Below are 8530 nucleotides of genomic sequence, written 5' to 3'. Positions count from 1 at the left end.
CCTTTTTGTAAAAATTTTAGAAAGATTGGAGCATTTTGAAAATTTTGAAAATTTTGACATTTTACCCGTTTCCATGGCAACGGTAGCCATCTTGACCATTCCAAAGTCAGAGGGACAACTTCACATGGTGGTCAACATTATACCATAGTACCATCAACTTTGGTCCATTCTATTCCAAGAACTGCTCCGGACAAAAATAGTGGAAGAAAAATAATAATAAAAAAAAAAAGAAAAAAAAGAAACGTAGAATAACAATATGTCACCCCAACTCCGTTGAGGGTGCCATAACTAGAATTGCCATTGCAAGCAATAGCGGATGTCACCCTTCCCCCATTGCCACTAAGCGGCAGCCATTTCAAAACAAGTAAACAGTAAATGCAGATCTATGAATTGCGATATATCTTTTTGTAAATTTTCATTAAAATAAGTGCATCGTGAAAAGTTTCACATTTCTGCTGTTTCCATGGCAACGGCAGCCATTTTGGAAATTCCAAAGTCAAAAGTCTCATCTGTACATGCCAGTTAACAATAATACTAAATTTCATTAAGTTTTGAGCATTTTGAAAATATTTGACATTTCTGCAGTTTCCATGGCAACGGTAGCCATTTTGGAAATTCCAACTTCAAAAATCTCATGCAGACCTGACAGTCAACAATCCTATTAGGTTTCATCAATTTTGGAGCATTTTGAAATTTTGGAAATTTTTGACATTTTGGTTGGTTTCTATGGTAACAAAGACTTTTCCAAAATTTTAGTGGCAGTTACCACATTGGTTCATGGGAGGGAATATACCATCAGAGTTTCAATGGATTTGACCTACCATTTTAAGAGAGTAAATGCCACTTTTTAAGGTTTTTGAAGCATTTTTACCATTTTTGCATTGTTTCCATGGTAACGGTAGACATTTTCGAAATTCCAACGCCAAATTTCACATCGTCCCATGTTGCTCATCATTACTGTGAAGTTTCATAAAATTTGGAGCATTTTGATATTTTGGAAATTTTTGGTGTGGTTTCCATGGCAACATAGTAGTTCCAATGAGTGCCAAAAATCATCCAAAAGAAGTATATAGTGGGCACCTACAATGTATCAAAATATAATGATTCTAAGTATAAGCATCTCCAAATAATTAACCAAAACCAAAAAGTGGAATTTTTCACATTTGTTCCGTTTCCATGGTAACGGCAGCCATTTTTAATGGTCTTCAGACCCACTGCAACCCGAAATTTTTTGTTCCTCATTATAGTTTACTATAATCAAGAGTCAGGTTTCATTGTCTCCAAAAAAGCTGCCGGACAAAAATCATTGGAAGAATAAGAATAATAACTAGATTTGCCATTGCAAGCAATAGCGGATGGCACCCTTCCCCTATTGTCAGGTGAGCGGTAGCCATGGTTACGGCGGCCATTTTAGAAATTCCAAACTCAAAAGTCAAGTCTACATTAACTGAGCAACATTTGTTATAAGTTTCAATAAATTTGAAGCATTTTGATTTTTTTTTGTATTTTTGCTGTTTCCATGGTAACGGCGGCCATTTTGAATATTCCAAAGTCAAACTCCCGCTGCAATTTTTTCCCTCCACAATCATATACCATTTAATGTCTCTAGAATAAATTAAACATTGATGTTCTAGAATGTTCTGTGAAAATTCAAAGTTTTCACCTTTTTGCATTGTTTCCATGGTAACAAGAGCGATTTTGGAAATTCCAACGCCAAATTCAACATCTTCCAATGTTGCTCATCGTTACTGTGAAGTTTCATTAAGTTTGGAACATTTTGAGATTTTTGAATTTTTTGGAGTAGTTTCTATGGCAACATAGTAGTTCCAATGAGTGCCAAAATCATCCAACACCTGTATATAGTGGGCACCTACATTGTATTAAAATATAATGATTCTGAGTTAAATAGTATCCAAATAGTTCCCCAAAACAAAAAACGGGATTTTTTCACATTTGTTCCGTTTCCATGGTAACGGCAGCCATCTTGAAAGTGCCACCCCCAAAAAGCAAATCTTCATCTGGTGGTTAACATTATGGTATAGTTCCATCTTCTTGGGTCCATTCACATTAGAGTTCCAGACTGGACAAAAATGTGTGGAAGAAAAATAATAATAAAAATAAAAACAAAAAGAAACGTAGAATAACAATATGTCACCCAAACTCCGTTTAGGGTGCCATAACTAGAATTGCCATTGCAAGCAATAGCAGATGTCACCCTTCCCTTATTGCCATTAAGCGGCAGCCATCTCAAAACAATTTAACAGTAAATTAAGCAGATCTATGAATTGCAATATATCTTTCTGTAAATTTTCAGTACATTTAGAGCATTGTTAAAAGATTCATATTTCTACTGTTTCCATGGCAACGGTAGCCATTTTGAAAATTCCAAAGTCAAAAGTCTCATTTGTACATGTTAGTTAACAATAATATAAAGTTTCATTAAATTCGGAGCATTTTGAAAATATTTGACATTTCTGCAGTTTCCATGGCAACGGTAGCCATTTTGGAAATTCCAACTTCAAAAATCTCATGCAGACCTGACAGTTAACAATCATATTAGGTTTCATTAATTTTGGAGCATTTTGAAATTTTTGAAATTTTTGACATTTTGGTTGGTTTCTATGGTAACAGAGACCTTTCCAAAATTTTAATGGCAGATACCACATTGGTACAAGGGAGGGAACATACCATCAGAATTTTAATGGATTTGATCTACCATTTTAAGATAGTAAATACCACTTTTTAAGGTTTTTTAAGCGTTTTGACCATTTTTGCCTTGTTTCCATGGAAACGGCAGACATTTTGGAAATTCCAACGCCAAATTCCACATCTACTAAAGTTGCTCATCGTTATGCTAAAGTTTCAAAAGAATTGGAGCATTTTCATATTTTTGAAATTTTTGGTGTAGTATTCATGGCAACATAGTAGTTCCAATGATTGCCAAAATCATCGAAATCCAGTATAATGGCCGGCACCTTCATTGTATTAAAATATAATGATTCCGAGTTTAAGCATCTCAAAATTATTCACCAAAAACAAAAACTTAAATTTTTCACAATTGTTCCGTTTCCATGGTAACGGCAGCCATTTTTAATGGTCTTAGACCCTACTGCAACCCGGAATTTTGTGTTCCACCTTATTGTCAACTATCATTAAGATTGGTTCCATTGGCTCCAAGAAAACTGCCGGACAAAATCATTGGAAGAATAATAATAATAATAGTAAAGAAACAGAGGAAAAGCAATATGTCACCCGACATTGTCGATCGGGTGACATAATAACAAAGAAACGGAGGAATAACAATATGTCACCCGACATTGTCGATCGGGTGACATAACTAGATTTGCGATTGCAAGCAATAGCGGATGGCACCCTTCCCCTATTGCCAGGTGAGCGGTAGCCATGGTAACGGCGGCCATTTTGGAATTTCCAAACTCAAAAGTCAAGTCTACATTAGCTGAGCAACATTTGTTATAAGTTTCAATAAATTTGAAGCATTTTGAAGTTTTTTGTATTTTTGCTGTTTCCATGGTAACGGCGGCCATTTTGAATATTCCAAAGTCAAACCCCCGCTGCAATTATTTCCCTCCACAATCATATACCATTTAATGTCTCTAGAATACATTAAACATTGATGTTCTAGAATGTTCTGTGAAAATTCAAAGTTTTGACCTTTTTGCATTGTTTCCATGGTAACAACAGCGATTTTGGAAATTCCAACGCCAAATTCCACATCTTCCAATGTTGCTCATCGTTACTGTGAAGTTTTATTAAGTTTGGAACATTTTGAGATTTTTGAATTTTTTGGAGTAGTTTCCATGGCAACATAGTAGTTCCAATGAGTGCCAAAATCATCCAACACCTGTATATAGTGGGCACCTACATTGTATTAAAATATAATGATTCTGAGTTAAATAGTATCCAAATAGTTCACCAAAACAAAAAACTGGATTTTTTCACATTTGTTCCGTTTCCATGGTAACGGCAGCCATCTTGAAAGTGCCACCCCCAAAAAGCAAATCTTCATTTGGTGGTTAACATTATGGTATAGTTCCATCTTCTTGGGTCCATTCATATGAGAGTTCCAGAGTGGACAAAAATGTGTGGAAGAAAAATAATAATAAAAACTAGAATTGCCATTGCAAGCAATAGCGGATGTCACCCTTCCCCCAATTGCCACTAAGCGGCAGCCATTTCAAAATTGTTCAACAGTGAATGCACATATATGCATGGCAATACACGTTTCTGTAAATTTTCAGTACATTTAGAGCATTTTGAATAATTTGAAATTCTGCTGTTTCCATGGCAACGGCGGCCATTTTGAAAATTTCAAAGTCAAAAGTCTCATCTTTACCTGCCAGTTAACAATAATATCAAGTTTCATTAAGTTTGGAGGATTTTGAAAATTTTTGACATTTCTGCAGTTTCCATGGCAACGGTGGCCATTTTGGAAATTCCAACTTCAAAAGTCTCATCCAGACTTGCCAGTCACTAATCATATTAAGTTTCATCAATTTTGGAGCATTTTGAAATTTTTGAAATATTTGTTACTGTATCCATGGTAACATAGTAGTTCCAATGATTGTCAAAATCATACAAAACCTGTATATAGTGGACAACTATATTGTGTAAAATTTTTATGATTTCATGTTCAAGCATACCAAAGTTATTAACCAAACCTGGAAGTTTTTGGAGCATTTTGACCTTTTTGCATTGTTTCCATGGAAACGGCAGATATTTTGGAAATTCCAACGCCAAATTCCACATCTACCAAAGTTGCTCATCGTTATGGTAAAATTTCCAAAAAATTGGAGCATTTTCATATTTTTGAAATTTTTGGGGTAGTTTCCATGGCAACATAGTGGTTCCAATGATTGCCAAAATCATCCAAAACCAGTGTATGGCTTGCACCTACATTGTATCAAAATATGATGATTCTGAGTTCAAGCATCTCCAAATTATTCACAAAAACCAAAAACTGGAATTTTTCACAATTGTTCTGTTTCCATGGAAACGGCAGCCATTTTTAATGGTCTTAGACCCACCTGCAACCCGAAATTTTTAGTTCCTCCCTATGGTGAACTATCATAAAGATTGGTTCCATTTTACTCCAAAAAAGCTGACGGACAAAAAAAGGTGGAAGAATAATAATAATAACAAAGAAACATAAGAAAAGCAATATGTCACCCGACATTGTCGATCGGGTGACATAACTAGAATTGCCATTGCAAGCAATAGCGGATGTCACCCTTCCCCCATTGCCACTAAGCGGCAGCCATTTCAAAACAAGTAAACAGTGAATGCAGATCTATGAATTGCGATATATCTTCTTGTAAATTTTCATTAAAATAAGTGCATCGTGAAAAGTTTCACATTTCTGCTGTTTCCATGGCAACGGCAGCCATTTTGAAAATTCAGAAGTCAAAAGTCTCATCTATACATGCCAGCTGACAATAATATTAATTTTAATTAAGTTTGGAGCATTTTGAAAATTTTTGACATTTTTGCAGTTTCCATGGCAACGGTGGCCATTTTTGAAATTCCAACTTCAAAAATCTCATGCAGACATGACATGCAGCAATCGTATTAAGTTTCATTACTTTTTGAGCATTTTGAAATTTTTGAAATTTTTGACATTTTGGCTGGTTTCTATGGTAACACAGACCATTCCAAATTTCTAATGGCAGATACCACATTGGTACATGGGAGGGAACATACCATCAGAGTTTCAATGGATTTGACCTAACATTTTCAGGAAGTAAATGCCACTTTTTAAGGTTTTTTAAGCGTTTTGACCATTTTTGCCTTGTTTCCATGGTAACACAAGACATTTTGGAAATTCCAACGCCAAATTGCACATCTTCCAATGTTGCTCATCGTTACTGTGAAGTTTCATTGAATTTGGAGCATTTTGATAATTTTGAAATTTTTGGTGTGGTATCCATGGCAACATAGTAGTTCCAATGAATGCCAAAAATCATCCAAAACCAGTATATAGTGGGCACCTACATTGTACCAAAATATAATGATTCTAAGTTAAAGCATCTCCAAATAATTGACCAAAACCAAAAAGTGGAATTTTTCACATTTGTTCCGTTTCCATGGAAACGGTGGCCATTTTTAACCATTCCATAGCAAGGTGCACAACTTCAGATGGGGGTCCTCATTATAGTAGAGTTCCATCAACATTGGTTCCCTTTTAGTCCAAAAAACCTGACGGACAAAAAAAGGTGGAAGAATAATAATAATAACAAAGAAACATAAGAAAAGCAATATGTCACCCGACATTGTCGATCGGGTGACATAACAAAGAAACATAAGAAAAGCAATATGTCACCCGACATTGTCGATCGGGTGACATAATAAGAAAAAAAAGAAACGTAGAATAACAATATGTCACCCAAACTCCGTTTAGGGTGCCATAATAATAAGAAACGATACAAAAACAATAAGTCGCCAAAAACTCCGTTTTGGTGACTTAATAATATAACAAAGACAAATAAAAGAACAGTAAAACATGTTGTTAAGATGATAAACAACATCAGTACGCAGAATCTATACATCAAGACCATCGTGTATTATTTGAGAAGTTGATACGGAATATTTATCAACAAGGTCTTGGTACCTTCCGATGAACTTTTTTAGAAAAAGGACGAGACGTTCTTTGACATACCCCTGGTTCATCAACTTTCTACTCAGACACTGATGACGTTTTCCAAAGTCTGAGTAGGAGCTGCAAGCTCTTGAATATCGAATAAGTTGGGAAATATATATCCCATATGCTGGTGAAGTTGGTATGTTGCTACTAAGGTGGGGGAAATTTAAAATTTCAAAATTAAAATCGTCTCGTTTGTCATAGATTGTGGTATTGAGATGACTGTGTAAGTCAAATTCGAGATATAAGTCTAAAAATGAGGCGGAGGAAGCGGTGTCTGTTGTTTCTTTAATCTCTAGTTCTGGGGGGTATATCAATGGAACCCAATCAGAAAAGTTCGGATTGTTTATGGAAAGAACATCATCAATATATCTGAAAGTGAAATTAAATAATCTGGCTTCTTTGATCCTCTTTAAAACCTCAACAAGTGACGTCACATTTTAAACTGTAACAAATGACGAAAAAAATGACGTCATTTAAATTTGGAAAACAGATCATCAAAATATGAAAAATGACGTCACATTAAGGTTGGCAATATGTAGGTTATATTTGGTAAAAGTTGTTGGCCCAACATTTAGCCAACTGTTGGCAATGACGTTGGCTCGATGAGCAAAAAGTGGTTGGACCAACAATGGCTTACAATTTTGGGCAAACAAAGATGCCAACAAACAGCCAATGTTAGTCCAACAAGTGGATGCTATCTGGGTTGGTATATATACCGTTTAAAATATCAATAATGTGACATAAGGCTATCAAGAGCCTGAATCGGACACCTGTAATGTTTTGAACTAAATCTTTCATCAACGATTGATTTTGCTTTTCAATATATATGTATGAATGAGTGACTGAAAAATTCCATTTGTTCCCAATCCAACATTTTTTTGTCAAATATTTATCCAAAATCCAATTTCAGAGGAGTATTGCACAATTTCTAGAAATTGCAAGTAAATTCATGGTCATATCATTTCACCAATCCTGATATGGAGAGGTTGGTTAAATAATCCAATGGGTTTGCTATAGTATAAATAATTAATTTCTATACAATATAAAAAAAAATCATTATGTGTATAATTGCCAAGGAGGCAATTCTCTATTATCATGATTACGGTTACAAATAGAGCATAGGGTAAAATGTTGATAGATATCTCGCATTCAGAGGAAATCAGACAGGAAGTTAACGTATTATTTAGGTCAAGGTCTACCTAATCTGAATATAGTTATCAAAGGTACCAGGATTATAACTGAATATGCCAGACGCGCGTTTCGTCTACACTAGACTCATCAGTGACGCTCCGATCAAAATAGTTCTAAAGCCTAACAAGTACAAAGTGAAGGGCATTGAAGACCAAAGTTAAAATGACCGTATATTCATGTCAACACCGAAGTGCTGACCAGTAGGCTGTACAGAATGAATGTGGCATAAGGAAATAGAAATTGGTCAAAATCATGGTCCAAAATCTCAAAAATATAAATACATGGTTGGATTCATCATTTACAAAACCCACTAAAATTCAATTGTGGATGACAGTTTTATGTGGAACCATTTAGACCTCAATGTGGACCAAGTTGATATTAGGTCCAAAAATTCCAATACACAGTTAGATTTTGCACAAATAACAAAATGAATAAGTACCATATATATTCAAAATAATCTAAATTCAAACAAATTTTAATTGTGGACTATTTCAACCGCAATGTGGACATATTCAAAATGGGGCATAAAATCCAAAATATAAATGAATGGTTAGGGTCAGCTTATTATAAAAGCTACAAAAGTTAAAGACTTTGAAATTTACCCCATTGATAATGTATATGCAGTATTAGAAAATGTTTCAATTCAGTATATCTAATTCGTTATCCAAGGTACCATGATTA

The sequence above is a fragment of the Mytilus trossulus genome, chromosome 1, assembly GCF_036588685.1.
Source record: "Mytilus trossulus isolate FHL-02 chromosome 1, PNRI_Mtr1.1.1.hap1, whole genome shotgun sequence".
NCBI classification, from domain to species: Eukaryota; Metazoa; Mollusca; class Bivalvia; order Mytilida; family Mytilidae; genus Mytilus; species Mytilus trossulus.
Note: the sequence above shows the minus strand (reverse complement) of the source record.